General features: G+C 44.0%; 1 protein-coding gene across 4 annotated transcripts in view; it reads left to right on the forward strand.

Moving 5' to 3' along the window:
- Positions 1-1,049: 1,049 nt before the first annotated feature.
- foxp4 (forkhead box P4) overlaps positions 1,050-16,359 on the forward strand; it is a 98,960-nt gene continuing 83,650 nt past the window's right edge. For all 4 annotated transcript variants that reach the window (XM_033626217.2, XM_033626220.2, XM_033626219.2 and 1 more), the window contains exon 1: positions 1,050-1,583. The gene's annotated coding sequence lies outside the window, so the exon portion shown is untranslated. The remainder of the gene's footprint in view (positions 1,584-16,359) is intronic.

Genomic DNA, 16,359 nt, shown 5'->3' on the forward strand with positions numbered 1-16,359 from the left:
AAAGTTGTATCACAATCAGGTCTGTCAAGGGCAAAAAGATGGAAAAAATAAGTTATTTTAATATATTTTTTAAGAAAAATACCACCCCACATGTAAGGTCTGCCAAGAGTGAAAATGGTAGAAAAAAAATAAGACAATAATTCTTTTTTTTTTTTTTTTAAATACTGATACCACACATGTGAGGTCTGTCAAAAACAAAAAGGAAAAAAATGTTTTTTATATTTATTTTAAAAATACCAACGCCACACATGTAAGGTCCGTCAAGAGCTAAACAGGTAGAAAAAAAATTGTTATTTATAGTTAGGCTACTAAAAAAAAATACCAATACCACACATGTAAGATCTGCCAAGACCAAAAAGTTTAAAAAAAAGTAAAATATTTTTTAAAAACACGACCAGTATCACCCATGTAAAGTCTGTCCAGAGTAAATATGATAAAAAAAAACATATATATTTACTTAAAAAATAAATAAAATCAAATTTTAAAAAATATATTTAAAAAACAGTACCACACATGTAAGGTCTGTCGTGAGCAAAAAATGTGGAAAAATATAAGTTACTTATATTTATTTTTTAAAAATCTACCAGTGCCACACATGTAAAACTGTTTATGAAAATAAGAAGTGTTTAATATTCGGCCAGCACAGTTTGGATGATCCTGCTTTGTTTCGGACTGTTTCTGAGCTCAAACTCTGTGCAGGCTAACATCTGTTCCTCTCTGCCTCTACAATAGCACAACTCAGCCGGGATGCAAAGAGAGGTCAAAAGATCAGTGCCTTCCCCTCACACACACACACACACACACACACACACACACACACACACACACATACACACACACTGAGAGTGAGAGAGAGAGGGAGAGAGGGAGAGATACCTCTCACCGGCTGCTGTTTTCCTATTGTGCGCCAGGGCTCTGCGAGGATAGGGCAAGCGATGAAAACGCGCACCTGCTTTAGAGGCATTACGGTAGCGCAGCAAACTGTCCCCCTCGCAACACACACACTCTCCCACACTCGTACACTCACACAGCCCTAGTGATTCAACCCTGATTTCCAGCGAACGAGCGAGCAACAGACGGGATGCCAAAAAAGTGAGGACCGGTGGAGAGGTCGTTGGCGCTGAATGAGCCTCATGAAGAGATAGCGGGGGGAAACGCAGACGCAACAAAACAAGACGAGAAGCTGCGCGCTTTCTCCGCGGCAACTTGCGCACAGTGCCAGAGTTTTAGCGGCAGTATTGTTCTGACTTCACTCCAGAGGGGCCACTCCGAGGAGAGAGGACGCACACAAAAGGGAAAAAAGGAAAAGGACTAACGAGCACGCTTTGTCGTTTAAAGTAATGGTCCTGCGGTCTTAGATCCTACATTTCTCTGTCTCTCTCTCCCCTCTTGTTTCTTTCCGTTTTTCTTTTTTCGATCTTTTTTTTTTTTTTTTTTTTGTAAATCGTCCCGTCGGTTTGTGTCCCCCTTTGTCGCCGCGAGAGAGAGTGGACACGCCGGGGGTTTGAGGAGCAGAAGCGGGGCTGTCCACATGGTCCAACCACTGGCGTGAAAGTTGACTTCTTCAGAAAACAAGAGAACAGGTTGATGCATTATCTACACTTTTCCTTCCCCCCCTTGTTCTGTTACCTTCCTCACTCTTTTCCTCGCTTTTCTGTGCTTCCATTGAAACTCTCTGATGCGCACATTAAAGCCAAAAACACATCAACTTTTTCATCGCACATTGTTTGTGAAACTCCTCCAAGTCAGCCTAATAATATCACAGGGTGTTATAGAGTGTTACACAGCTTGGCACACTCGGAGATCACACTTCCCTCCGTGTATGTTTCATTTGAACTTTGCTTTTGTTGAACGCTAAACTTATCAGCCACGTTTTAAAACCTCTCTTTGAAGTTTCCATCTTTTTCAATTTCTATAGACAGAAGTTTCTTTCGATCTCATCGCCACTTTCACACATGTGTCATACCCAAACTGTGCTTTATTTAACCCGACCTTTTATTTTCATGGACAATTTATTATTCCAGCTCCTATAATTTATCAGAGCATACTTTGGTGGAGTGAAAGGACCGGTGCTTTGGAGAAAGTGTCATTGTCCGAAGCCCTCGCTCATGAGGCAACAAAAAAGTTTGACTAAACTAAGATGTCGGATTCTAATGGAGGCAACAAACTTCACTTGGCGTCCCCTCGGTTAATAAGCCTTGTTAAGGGATTTGATAATAAACACCGACGTGGGTTATGTGGTGATAATTTTACACAGCCGTGTGAGCATCGTGTGAATGCTTTGTCATCGCTTTATACCTGTTTAACTCCCAGCCGCTTAACTCTGCCTCCAAGTTTAATACTGTCATTTTGTTTGTGATAAATAAACAATAATGTTTATTAAATTAAAAGACGGAGCCCCTCAGTGGAGATAACAGAGCCCTTGTTTTATCTTTCTTGTGGACATATCAATAGGTCAGGGAACAATACTTTCTTTTCAAAGCATTTTGACTTTTGAAATTGGAACCGCGTTTTGTGACCTCACTGAGTTTTGTTGTATTTTCTATAGCTGCGCACCGGATTAATTAAATAACATAAAGATGGTTTTACGCAGCAGGGCGTGGAGGAAAGCTGTGCAGTGAAACTTTAACTAAGAAAATTAGGGGTTAGATTGTGATAATTCATGCATTATAACTGATGCGTAAAAGCTGTTTTTATATTTCACAAAGCAGACTTATTGCGTGGAATAAAACGCACGTGTTATACTTTTAATTATAAAATATAAAAATATTCCCGCACATTTAAAGATGGCTTTGACGATTTTATATATTTAGAAATTGAGGGGGTTGAAGTCTGCACCAGAACCTCTGCATGACCCATGTTTTTCCTTTCTTTTTGCAGTCATAAACCGCCTGAAAGTAGGCCCACACCACAGAGGAAAATTATCTTTTCCTCCTAGAGCAAAGAAAAAACTTTTCTACCGGGACTATAATTTTTTAAAATAACATATTATAATGAGATTAACAGTTTAAATTTGACTTAATTTTGCGCAATAACACAACAAGTGCTGTGAAAATGAAGTTGCTGCTCCTGGGGGAAAAAAAACATTCATCAAATCAAAGATGAAACATCAGCCACATCATGTCAGATGGACTCAGGTCCCGCGTGATGGAAAGCTGCAGACACACACCAAAAAAAAAAAAAAAAAAAAAAGAGGGAGAGATGAAACGACAATTAATTGCTGTTAGTTGTCTGTCATTGAGAGAAAAGCATACAGGCCGTGTGGGTGCACACCCTGACACGGGCATTATTGCCCCGTGATTGATGGGCGCCGGGGCATTTGGCATAATTAATTTTATTTACTGTGTCCCTCTCTCTCCTGTTGTGTCCCCCCCCACACCACCACCACCCCTCACTCCATACCCACCCCCCCACACCCCCCTCCTGTCCTCTGTGGTGGCATTTCCGCGACGCGATGACACACTTTTAATTGCACTTTAATAGAAGATCCAGCGGGAATGAAAAAGCTCTTCATCACGTTTTATGACCTTGTCACATTTCTGGTGTCAGACAGGAAAGCAGGTATTTTGTGGCGGCTTGGAGCCTCTGGTGTAAAGCTGATGCAGAATTAGATATTTAAAAAAAAAAAGAAGTTTATTTAATGTAGATGAATTACACATGGAGTTGCATAAAAATCTGCACAGTAATATTTTTAGTGTTCACAGTTTCATGCTGTGCTTTATTTAAAGCTGCAAAATTAGACCAGAATTTTTAAGAATTTGTTAATTTTGAAACAGATAAAAAAAACATTTTTTTTTTTTTTTTTGTTATTGCACATCAGCTCGCCTGAAACAAATCCAGCAATGTGACAATAATTTGACCGCAACCCTTCGTGCATCTCACATGATTCTTTTCTACATGCTAAATTTGCTAAAATGATTTCCCATAAATATGGGACAAAATTGTTCGCACAGTTTTGACTGCTTTTTTAAAAATTCTTGCTGCTACATGTTCGTCAGCTGCTTCATTTCTCCCTGGCACAGTGAAGCCTCAGCAGCTGAGACGTCTCAGTTACCCTAAAAGAATAATGTTTTGAGTTGCAGGTGAGATTTACAAGAAAATGCACATCACTGAACAATATAGTTATTTGTACATTTTTTATTAAAATGGCCTGGCTGATAACCACTCGCAAACCTTGAAAATAAAACCCACAGTGGAGCTGAGGGAGAACAGTGAGACGCTGCTAAAAGATAGAGGATCTTTTTTGTTATTTCTTTTTCTTTTTAAACACTGCAGCATTTAGCAGCAGTATAAACCCACTGTAAAGTTCTCCTTTCTATGATGTGCTTTGCTCATTGATCACACCAGTGGCAGGCTTTTCATGGAAATATAATAGGAGACAATGATACAAAAGAGTATTTGAGAGGCAGAAGTAGTTATTTGGGTAAAAAAGAGTGTACGTGTGCAGGAAACCAGAGGTGTCAGAGACAGATTGACTCTTTCTGCTCTCTGTCGGCTATTGTGCGTCCGTGTCTGCGTGTTTGCCTCAGCATTGCCACCTTTTTTCATCTGACTTGCCTCAACACTTTTCCCTCTTTGCTTTTTTTCCCCCCTCTCCTCTTGACAGCTGTGTCTTTTCCATGTCCTGTTTTGTTTCATTGTTTGTAAGAGTCGCTCACATGCTGCTGATTTTTACCACTTTCAGACTCTGTTCTCCACCAGACAATTGTTTCTGTTATGCTTACTGACACATTACTTAAATGATGATTTTTCAGCCTCGGTCCTGTGTGTGTGACTGAGTGCCAGTGTGTGACTCCAGCACATGTGTGAGACCGTCTAGAGACGGGCAATAATGGCTATGAATCTCATGCGCTTGAAAACCCCTTCAAGCAGGATTAAAAGCCAGCAACATGATTGTGTTAGTCCATAAACTCACTCAGAGAGTCCTTACCTCCAGCACGAGCGCGTGCGGATGTATGTGTGGAAGAGTGTATATATCTGAGTGCGGGAGTGTGTGTGTGCACAAGAGTGCTTTTTTCTCAATTCACCTGTCCTGCTTGAGTGAAAATGGACAGTATTTGAAGTTTTAAATGTCCTGTGCGTCGGTAGCGTTGATGGCTCGCCTGTCCGTCTCTCCATCTCTCGCGCTCTCCTCATTAAAGCCCTCCTGCTATCCCAAGCCCACAAGTCTGAGTGGGCTTTTGGCTCCAAAGTGATGTTGAAGAGCACCCATATACGACTCTGCTATACATGTAGGATTTGACCCGTGATAGATACTCGCAGGTTTACTTCTATTGCAGCACTTAGTGCATTACCTGCTCAAAAAGCTGAAATGGTTAAATTTTCAATATCCTTTAGATGGGGTTTGAGGAAAGCAAAAATGTTGCCGTGCAGGGAGCGAAAGCATAAATGGAATTATTTCAAGTGTTGGTCCTGAAGCTGCTGTTATTGCATGGTGTGTGTGCGCATTTGAGCTGAACATGTTTTGGGGCTTTTAAATGTGGAAACAGTGTAGGGTAAGATTTTATACAGGCTGCAACAATTATGTGTTAAAATAAAACATACTTTAATTTAGTATCTCTCTGAATTTTATAGCTAAAAAATGTCCTTTTCATGTGCTGCAAAAAGATTTAAAAAAAGAAAACGTCTCCATATGTAACCACTGAGTAGCATTACATTAGCAATTACGACTTGTTACGTATTTAAAAATATGTTAATGAAATATAATTGACAAATTAATGGATTAAATGAAGGTGTTATTCTTCATGGGCAGCCAGTATGTAGGGGGGGAGTGTTCTGGTTGTGTATTGAAGTGATTGACTGCACAGTGAAAGTGCCGCCACATTGCTGTAGACTGAGGCCTGATTATACATGTGGTTCTAATTGAACCTGCTATTTAGGAGAAGTTGAGGGCTGAATACGTGTGTGTGTGTGTGTGTGTTTGTCTGTCAGTGTGCGTATATAATAAATCCCACGCATTTTTCAAAGATGAGACGTGTTTTTCGTGACGGGTCAGAAGGCGGCGGCGTGCAGGAAAGTTGCAGGATGGCGGAGGAAAGCAAGAAGATGCCTTTAGGAAGCTGACCACCTGTGAGAGAGAGTGTTGTCCTTTGTTGCCTTTTCTTTTGCCTTTTGTGCCTTTTGAAAGAGCTGTCATCGCGTCTGTGGTGACAGCGGCGGTGCTCGCAGTCCCAACTTCATTCCTTCAAATGTACGCACTTTTCTCCCTCTGATTGATAAGGTAATCATTTCACTTGACACAGTGGTTTAGCCTGTGGTCATTAACATGTCCATGCGTTTCAGATGAGCTTTTCTGATGTGTGTGTGGGGTGGCTGGGAGGCAGGCTGGCCGGCCCAGAGATGTTGCTCCAGCTCCACAGAGCACTGGCCCATTAACAGCTGATGGATGTGGGAAGGAGTGACCCAACAGCTCAGAGCGGAAGAGACTGTTTCCTATGGGCACGGGGGGGGGGGGGGGGGGGGGGAAGGGAAGCAAGAGAGGGACGGACAGAAAGATGCAGCATATGAGTGAAAGGCTGGTTGAAAAAGAGGGAAACGACAGTGCGAGTGGTTTTTTAAGGCGTGGGTCATTATAACTGAGGAAGCATTAGATCAGCCTCTCCAGAGTGGCGCTTGGCACCTGAGGCTGGAGCTGAGGGAGAGGGCTGTGGCTGTGGAGTCTGGGGGAATGAGAGCACAGATTGTGAAGTAAGGCTATCAAGTTTGAGTCCACACACAGAGAAAGAGGATCATTAGGTCAGCAGCACAACCAGGTAGAGGCCACGAGATGGTCAGTGGAAGCAGAAAAAACACCCGAGCGGCGTTGTGTGTCGAAAGTGAGAGAATGCCTGTTGTGTTTGAGCAGAGCGTCTTCATGAAAGAAAAAAAAAAAGCTCTCATCGGTCGTTGTGTCCCCTGCTAACTCTGCATTGCTTCTGACAGCTGTATTTGTGTTATGGATTTTCCTTCACTCCGTCCCGTCTCCCTTTCCTTTTCCCCTGCCTCCCTCTCCCTCAGTAGTCGGCTCCCCTCCTCTCCATCGCCTCCACCCTATGACCTTTTTGTAAGCACTTCATCAGAGAGCCGTTGGTGTTTTCTAAAGCGCCGCGACAAACTGACAGGGCAGCCGTCAATCGAGCGGGGGGGAACCGAGGGAGCAGATCAGTGGAAAGCTTCGCTCAGAACAACAATGTGACTAAACTTTCTGCAGCACTGCTTTAATGTGTATTGAAAGGATGGCTGTGAAGGGTAGGTGACAGCTGTGAAGCGCAAGACTCTGAATGTTATGGATACACACACACACACACACACACACGCTCACAGAGACGCGCACACGCATTTTGCACATTTCATAAACCATCAGACTGTAAAGAAGCGTTACACAGCTCTTGAGTGCTCGTCTGTCCGTGGTGCTGTGGCGGTAAAAATCTGCCGAGCGCACGAATGTACGCTCCGATAAAACGCTAAGATTCACAGAAGAGGAGGAGCGCACAGGGATTCATATCCAGGTCCATAAACTCAACTACAACCTGATTGAACTCTAATCACTTTTACGAGTTCTTGGCAAATAACAACACTTCCTCTTTAGATTTCTTCACTCATTTCATTTTTTGTTTGATTCCTGAGATGTCTGTTTGACTGCAGTTATCAGATCTACCATTAATCTGATTTCTTTTACATTCTGATGTACATCAGAGTGAATTGCTTCAGCCAGGATGACTTTACATTAACATACAAAGATAGGAAATTAGCAGTGCAGTATTTCCCCTTGTCCCTGTTCCTTGCTGTCCTGGACCGGGGAGGTAATAACCATTTAAATGCATCTCATTATGTTTTCTAATCCGTAAAGTATCGGGATGTTGGCTAACGCAGGCGAAAGTGAGGCTGGAGCGTTGGCGTGCACCGCTCTTTTATGGTATTAGTATTTATGGTATTAGTTCCGGGGGACATGGGATGCCTACTTAAGCTATTAGCATGTGAGGCGCCGTGGGATGATCCATCCCCTGACAGGACGAGCTGTTAACCAGTGTTAAACCGAATCACAATAGGCTGCCTGGGTTGACAGATTGACATAGCTCGCTCTCAACGCTCACTCGGGCCGCCCTTCCATCCACCTCCACCGCGCGTAACCCCACATAGAGATTTGTTCACTTGGGAGTTAAGTTTTCCAAAAACTTCTGGAAGAAACATCCAGAGATCATTTTCAGAGTAAATATGATGAATGTGATGTGGCCCTTAGAAAAAGGCTACATGCTCTCTTTGTCTCTCGTCTCGTCAACTTCTGTCCTCCGTCTCTTTTCTTCCTCTGTTTCCTCCTGCTGTGGCTCTCAAGGTGAAGAGACTGTACAGGCTTGGCCCAGTGGGGTGCGGACTCTATGGCTTCTATAGTGGCCTTTTCACAGAGGAGAGAGGGAGGGGGAGGATGGTGCCTGCTAGAGCCACTATCGGGAGTCTTGGAGATCGCTCACAGACGAGAAGGATGCTGTTCTGCATGTGTGTACACTTGTGTGTGTGTGTGTGTGTGTGTGCGACTACAATTAACTGTCAATCATCCCGTGACCCTCCACCTCTCTCCTCCTCGGACAGAATTCCTCAGGTTTTAGGTTTTGTTTTTCAGACGGCTGTCGGAGGAGAAGAAAAGCAAACAGGTCGTCACTTTCCCAACTTGTGTGTATTTTTTAGACGAAGGAAACACTCACTCTGTCATTATTTTTATAGATTGTTTCACCCGCGTCAGACACTGATTTATAATAAAAAACATTGTTCCCAGACAGAGCGATAGAGAGCTGTGTTGTTAAGTAGTTGGTGCTTGTTCATCAGCGGCCGTTTATTCACTCTGTGGCTGCTCGCTGGGCATTGAAACTCTGTTAGTGTGTATGCGCACACACATGCACGCCTGTGTGTGGTGGGCATTGTTGACCGAGAGACATCTGCCACTAGATTATACCCAGCTGTTATCTGAATAATTGTGTAATCCCCCCTCCCTCCTCGCTCCCTCCCTCCCTCTTACTCCCTCCTTCCTTCCCTCACTCCTCCTCCTCCTCTGCTCCCTTCTTGCCCCCAGATCCCTTCTTCCTCTGACTGATGAGACGGAGAGTGATGAGTCTTTTCTCGGGTGGCATTTTGGGCTTTTTCACGAGTGTTTATGAGTGTGTGAGCTTGCATGTGTGTGTGTATCTCCGCAGCCCCTGGTCACCGGTCGTTGTCTGACATTTGTAGGAGGATTTTAGTCTCCCCCCACCCCACTCCACACACCTCCCTCCCCTCTCCACCCCTCCCCGTGGCTCTCGGGGAAATAAAAGTAGCCTAATCCTGCCAGATCAAGATTGCTGTCCACCACAGCTTTACCAGCCTGTGAATTAGAGCCAGCTCTCATGTTCCTGAGGAGACAGAAGGCAGAGTGTGTGTGTGTGTGTGTGTGTGTGTGTGTGTGTGTGTGTTTGCGTTGTGGGCTGTTGGCCTTTGAAGCAGCGTTAGCTGTTTGCCAGCAGAATGCTGGTCAGGGGGTGAGAGGAAAGGAAGGTAGAGAGCACCGAAAAACAAGAATTAAAGAGCTGTTCAAAAGTAGAGAAGACTTTGAGTTTTTAGATTTTTGGCTCATTGTTCAAGCCAAGGTAATTATTAAAATAATTTTAATAGGCTGCATATGATACTGTTAAAATATATTTACTGTTATCAGATTCCATGTTAATTAAAGAAAAGTTTTCTCATTGTTTTTGTTTTTTTTGTTTTTTTTAACGTGTGCCGTAGTTTTTCATTTTCAGCTTCAATACATCAATTCAAGTTTTAAATAAATGCCTTTATTTTTTCTTTCAACAATTAATTAAAACATTTTTTTCCTGGATTAAAAGAGAGAAGACATCATTCAAATATTTTGCTGTCACACTCTCACTGTTCCACTGTATCTACAAAGGCACAAAACAATGTTTTAAACATAGACATTTTCCCCACTTCCACAGACAATTTTGGTCAACTCATGACAAGACATACAAAAAGAAAATGTTGTCCATTTTTAAAAATTATTACTTTTTTTTATGCATCGGGAGGGATGCTTCTGTGTCACTCTTGAGGCTGCACACACACACACACACACACACACACACAGCATGCGTGCCTGCATTTGCCAGGGCTGCCTTCGTTTCTGGTCGGTGGTAGGTCGGAAAGTGTTCTTTTCCCTGTCGGAGCTCCGATAGTCGCTCACTGTGAAGGACTCAACACTCGTTGTCTCTCTTTTCTCCTCCTCGCCTCTCATTCTGTTGCACTTTCTCCTGTCCATCTCCTCTTTCCCCCCGTCTGTGCTCTCCCTTCCTCCCTCTCCTCTCCTCTCCTCCTCTCCCTGTCATGCCTGTTGTCCCTAATTATCATGGCTCTGTGTTTCCTCAGCCTCTTCATTACATCCAAGCTGTCATCACAGTTTACCTCCAACATTTGCTGCCTCTCCTCAGGCCCCATTTCAATAGGAATCATTTATTCTATATGACTGAAATGACAAGACTCAATGCAAGGTCAATCACAAGCTCAGTCTCTCAGCAATCCCTGAGAAGCTGTTTTTTTCCGTGCGTGTTTTTGTAAAGCATTTAAAAAAACATTTTCTTTTTAATATCTGTTTGTTGAAATATTTTGCAAGCAAACTTCATGTAAGAGAAGCAAGGCATTATCACTGTAGTGCATTCACACATATTCCAAATAATTCTGGTTTGTAAACTTTGGCCTATAGGTGCTGTTACTCTTTCAAAGATTTATATTCAGTGTGAGAAGTCTTTATTTAGTCTATTTTGTGATTGTAGTGAGACGTGAATGTAGTGTTTTGTCAGCACACCTACTTGTCCCTGGACAAGGAGAACACAGGAGAAAACAGAGATCTTAGCCAGATTCTCTGACAAAAACAACTAATGACAAGGGACAAAAAAATAGACTTCTGCTTTTTCCATAATGAGACTTTTTTGAAGCACAATAACAGGAATATTTTCTTCAAGGACTGAGGGCATTTGTTACCAGGTTGAAAGACAGCCTTTGGGGTGCTGGATTAGCAGACACCACAATGCCCATTTGCTGAGTGAAGGTCAGCGCTGCCGTATGCAACCTGTAGCCCTAATCGGCAACTTCTGCTGTTGCAGGTTTCCATTGTCTAAAGGTCAGTCACACAGTGCGTTAAGTAGTCAGCGTAAACGAGGGAGGGGACTGCGGGAGGAACGAAGGACTAAAGTACAAAAAAAAAGAGGACAGGAGGGAGGGGGAGTGGCAGTGAAACCCTGCCATGCTCCGTGGTGTCAGGCAAGCATACGGCTTCTGGGGGCTTTGTGAAAAGTTTGCCTGCAAAACTTTGCTGAAGGCTGGGTTTGGTTTGAGTGGCTCCCCCAGGGGTTCGCTCAGAGAGTGGGTGGAGGGGAGAGGAGGAGGAGGAGGTGGGAAGGGGAAGTTTGATAGCAAAGGAGAGGAGGAGAGGGGAGCAGAGCACAGAGAGCAGGCATGCCGTCACAGTTGTCCGTTGTTGCGGCGCGCAGGCCCTTAGTCGCTGATCTAAGAAACACAACTCCTGAGCTCACGCCCCCTCCTAATCCCTCCCCTTCTCCCCTTCACCCCTTTTTCTCTCCCCTATCTTCCCCTCCATCCTCCTCCTCGCTCCCCTGCCTCTCTGTCTGTCTCTCTCTTAGCTTTCGACAGCTCTGTGCTGTGATTTCAGTGCTGGTTATTAACACACAGTCTGCATTAGTGGAGCAGTGGCTGGGCCTATTTGCTGGTAATGAGGATAGGGGCCTGTGCTGTATAGTAACTTGTTTGACCTCCAGTGGCGGGGTCAAGTTCATCCTGAGGAGGTGTAATTCTCTCCCTCCTAAGCCCAAACACATGACTGTACCCTGGGGGGAGGACGTGAGGGAGGAAGGAGGAGGAGGAGGAGGAGGAGGAGGAGGAGCGGAACGAGGTGGCCCTCTTCATCCCAAATTTGAATCTCTCATCCCCTTCTCGGCTCTCTCCTTCCTCTCCCTCGTCCCCTCTCTTCCCACAGGGTTAATTGAAGGGGAAATTGATAGTTCTGTGTGGTAATTGTGGCTTTGAGAATTCTCTGTCTCCCACGGAGAAAGATGAGGGCAGCTGTACCAAAGACAGGATGACGTGTTGTAAGAGAAAGAGAGAGAGAGAGAGGAATATGGGGAGAGAGGCAGATGGGAGAGCAAATAGAACCCCCACACCCCCCCCCACCCCCCCACCCCCCCACCCCCCCCACATTCCCCGCCGCACCCCTCAGGGTGGGGGTTTGATTGGTTGATGAGGGAGCGTGTTGATTGGCTGATGACGAGCGGAGATTTCTGCGTAACTTTACTAGCCGGGCTCTTATAATCATTCAATTCATTATCCAATCAGAGGGACTCACCGTACTGCTCTGTATCCTCACCGACTCTCCTTTTAATTCTCCTTTTGAACCCCCCTCCCTCCCTCTCTCTCCGTTCCTCCCATACCTCCCCAAGGAGTCGGGGATGGACAGATGAGTGGAGCGCACTGTATCTGTTCGGTTCTGCTCTGCTGCCTGCTGAAGTAGAGAGAGACAAACTTATATTCCACTGATGCCAGTGCTGAACGGACTCTCTGCCTCCCTCTCTCCTTCAAGAGGGGCTTTTCTTTCCCAGGGGCAGAGCTTTATAATTAGTCTTCTTCCAGAAATAGAAAACTAGTTTTCTGAGGTGAAGTCACCCGCTGATGTGTAGTTTTTAAAGCTGCGAATTTGAATTCATACAGAACAAAGTCAAATCTATTATATATATCGGGAAAATCAATTTTCGCCAGCACCCACCTGCCACGTGCTGTTTTCAAGTTTAATTTGACAAAATAAAGACGTTTATGTGGCAGAAAGTATCGCCAAAATTAAATGACTGAGGTAGTAGAAGGTTTGGGTTCCTGTAGTAACAGCAGGTCTTGTTTTAGCTCCTGGCTTAGTTGTTTAGTCTCAGCTCAGACCACCCCAAGGCTGTCACCCAGGCAACGTTGTATGTGTGCGCCCGTGTTGTCTTTATATTTAATTTTCTTCATTGTGTGCTAAAATTTGTCAGTGTATTCATTTCTCCCGTTGACTTTATCTCTGCCATTGGTTCCGTTTTTTTTTTCTGCCCTGTTTTTCCCACCTCTTGTCCCCCCCACTCTTCTTCCCTCCCTCCCTCCTCCTCCCCCTCACTCCCCCTCTGCCTCTCCTTACCGCTCTCCTCCTCTCTTCCCCTCCCCTCTCCTTTCGCTTTTTCTGTCCGTTAATGAGAATGTGTTAACGAGAAAGAAAGATCTATTGGGTAAAGCACAATTTATCAGAAAGGCAGAGGTTTGGAAGAGAGAGAGAAAAAAAAAGGCGGCGGGCCCTTCAAAGAAGTCCTATTCTTGTGGTTGTGAATGTTTGATGAGACAGTGAAAAGTTCCCCCTCTAACGTCATGGTGTCTGAACAGAAGAGAACAGAACCGTTCTAATCATGCCGCGCAGAAAAAATGACTTCCAACCCGATTTAATTAACTGATAAGAAACGGCTTCAAATTAATTTTTCAAGGATGTAAGATTTTGATTAAGAAACTCCTAAAAGAAATAGACGAATAATCAATTTTTTAATCAACTTACTCAAATGGTAACTGGTTAATATGATAATTCTAGCAATTAGGGCAAATATTGTTGAGCAGCAGTTTCTATGCATCCTGTTAAAGGAATTATAATATCTTTACATCTAATTATCATGGTTATTTAATTTTTTTGTATGGCTACCTCTCAATTTTACCATTCATTTTTTTCTTCTCATCTGCCATTATAGGGATAATGAAATGAGAAGTTGGAAAGTGTAATAAGATGAAACTTTTATAAGGGCCAACCTGAATGGGGCTTTTCACGCACCCTGATTGGATAGATATTTAGGAAAAGGGAAAGGAGAGTTGTTCAGAATGACATTATTTCCGCTGGTTTTACATGCAAAGCTGAGATGGATCTTTAGATGTGTGATTCTTTTATTTCGTCAGCAGATTAAAGTAGCTAATAGCTCCTGGCTTCTCTGTGTGTCTCCTCTCTTATTCATAAGCGAGTAGGCCTGGGCCATGAATATGCTCACCATTTCTAATCCACAAAGTTTCAAATCATCTATTCAGTTAGAGGAGAGGGGGAGAGAAAAAAATCAGCTGTTCACCTGCTAGCAGCCATAAATGTGGACGTATGTGTGTGTGTATGTTTCCCTAATTGGACAGGTATTGTAGCGGAGGTGAAGAGGGGCCAGAGAAAAAGGCTGGCGGGGGGTCCGGGGCTTTAGGAGAGCAGCAGAGAGACAGAGTTCCTTACTTCAAAGAAGGCTTGGACAAACGCTAACCCCCGCTCACATACCACTGCAACACACACACACACACACACACTCCACATTCACATACAGTGGCTCTTTTGCCTCTCATGAGATGAATATCCATCCCCTCTCACACTCCTTTCTCTCTGAGTCTCTGCTGTATCCCCTCGCTCCCTGCTCGCTGAACATCAGTGGAGTCGTGCGTTCAGAGGGAAATATTGACAAAGCGTTTGGAGAGATGGAACGGTTCCTTTAATTATATGCTGCTCTTATGATGCATGGTGTTTCTGTGCGGCTGCTTACACACACACACACATATACACACACGTACACAAAAATGCACGCTGATCAGCTGAATAGGTATTCCTGGCACAAACCCCCTGTATTGAGCGCACATATTCAATTAGCAAAACGCATTAGCAAAACTTGGCATTTGTTGTTGTTTTTTTTCCTCCCCTCCTTGCTCAGAATTAATGGTTTTGATATGCTAATTAGCGGGTAATTTAATTTCAAAAGGCCTCAATTAACAGCAGCGTTGTGGACACGAGGAAGTTAAGCAGCGTAATCTAATTTGCATTAGTAACGAGCAGGGAGTAATTAGTCTCTAATTAGCCACTTCAGACAGCACTTGTGTTTACTTTCCTAATGAAGTGGAGGGGCTTTTTTTTTTTTTTTTTTTTTTTAATACACACAGGGAAGCCTGTGTGTGTGTGTACATGTACAAGTGTGTTTATGAGTGCACGTGTGTGTGTGTGTGTGTGTGTGTGTGTGTGTGTGGTTTGGCGACGGGGGTGGTTGGCTGGCACCAGAGGGAGAATGGCATATGGCTTACAGTTTGGCTCCAGTTCCACACATGGGCACCCCCTCACACACACAAACAAACAAACACAAATGAACACACACAGAGGTCAGACGCCGCTGTCTTATGTGATTGGGCGTGTGATAGTTTTCAATCCATTGAAGCATCTCTATGAGCTCACTTACACACGCCACGAGGGATTGATTGTGTGTGTTTGAGGGGTTTTATCTCCATAGTGTTTCCCCTGGTGTTATTTTTTGTGCTGCAATAGCTTGTAATATTTTCATATTTCTTCCTTTTTTTCTTTTTCTTTTTTTCTTGTATATCCAGGCGCTTGTTTTCCAAATTACATTTTTTGCATTGTGGAGAGTATAAACTGTTGTGTGTGTGTGTGTGTGTGTGTGTGTGTGTGTGTGTGTGTGTGTGTGCGTGTGTGTGTGTGTGTGTGTGTGTGATGACGTTACAAATCATGGTTGCTGGCCGGCCTGGTGCGGGGTTTATTTCTGGGATACGGTCGCCTGTGTTGACAACGTAGCAAAACAGAAAGGGGAAGACAGACAGCTAGATAGATGGATAGATGGATAAACAGACAGCCTCATGGCACACTGTGTTTTATTCCTTTCATTGCTATCATTTAAATTATCTGGAAATATGTCCAAAGCAACACTCAAGGAAAAAAAAGTGGACAAATTAAATGAGCGTTCCAACAGTTGGAACTTTTCCATTCACAGCCACGTCAAAAACAAGTTGAAAACAACAGGCTTCCCTTCTGGGCTTTTTTTTTTTTTAGGGAAGGGAGATGGGGTGGAAGGGTTGCAAGGGGAGCAGCATAGCGGGCTTTAGGGGAGGTGGGGAGGGGGGACAAGCAGCTGCCCTATTAGCCCAAATCTGTTGTTCAGAGGAGGTGGGAGGAGGGTGGAGCAACACCACTGAATTTCCACAAAGGAAAGCACACAATGTTTTCCTCACTTTGTGTGCAAAGAAGCCTAAATTCTCAGATTATGCCATAAATTGACGCATGTTTAACCCCCAACACCTCTTCGGGTGTAGATCTAGTCTTATTTTTTTACCCATAATCCAGTGCAAAGGACAGAGGAGACCACGGGGACCCCATTAACTGACAGCCACTCTGATGGGAAGGCCCTTTTCAAAAGGCTTTTCCCCAACCTTCCCTGGGAATAACAAGAGAGGTCAGAAAGTTGGGTGACTTCCTGCTGCAGCGAGCAGGGTCAGAGCGCCGGTTGGCAGGAGTAGTCAGCACTCAGTGGACACGACTTGGAACACACA

This window comes from Epinephelus lanceolatus, chromosome 1 (assembly GCF_041903045.1).
Source record: "Epinephelus lanceolatus isolate andai-2023 chromosome 1, ASM4190304v1, whole genome shotgun sequence".
Classification (NCBI taxonomy): Eukaryota; Metazoa; Chordata; class Actinopteri; order Perciformes; family Serranidae; genus Epinephelus; species Epinephelus lanceolatus.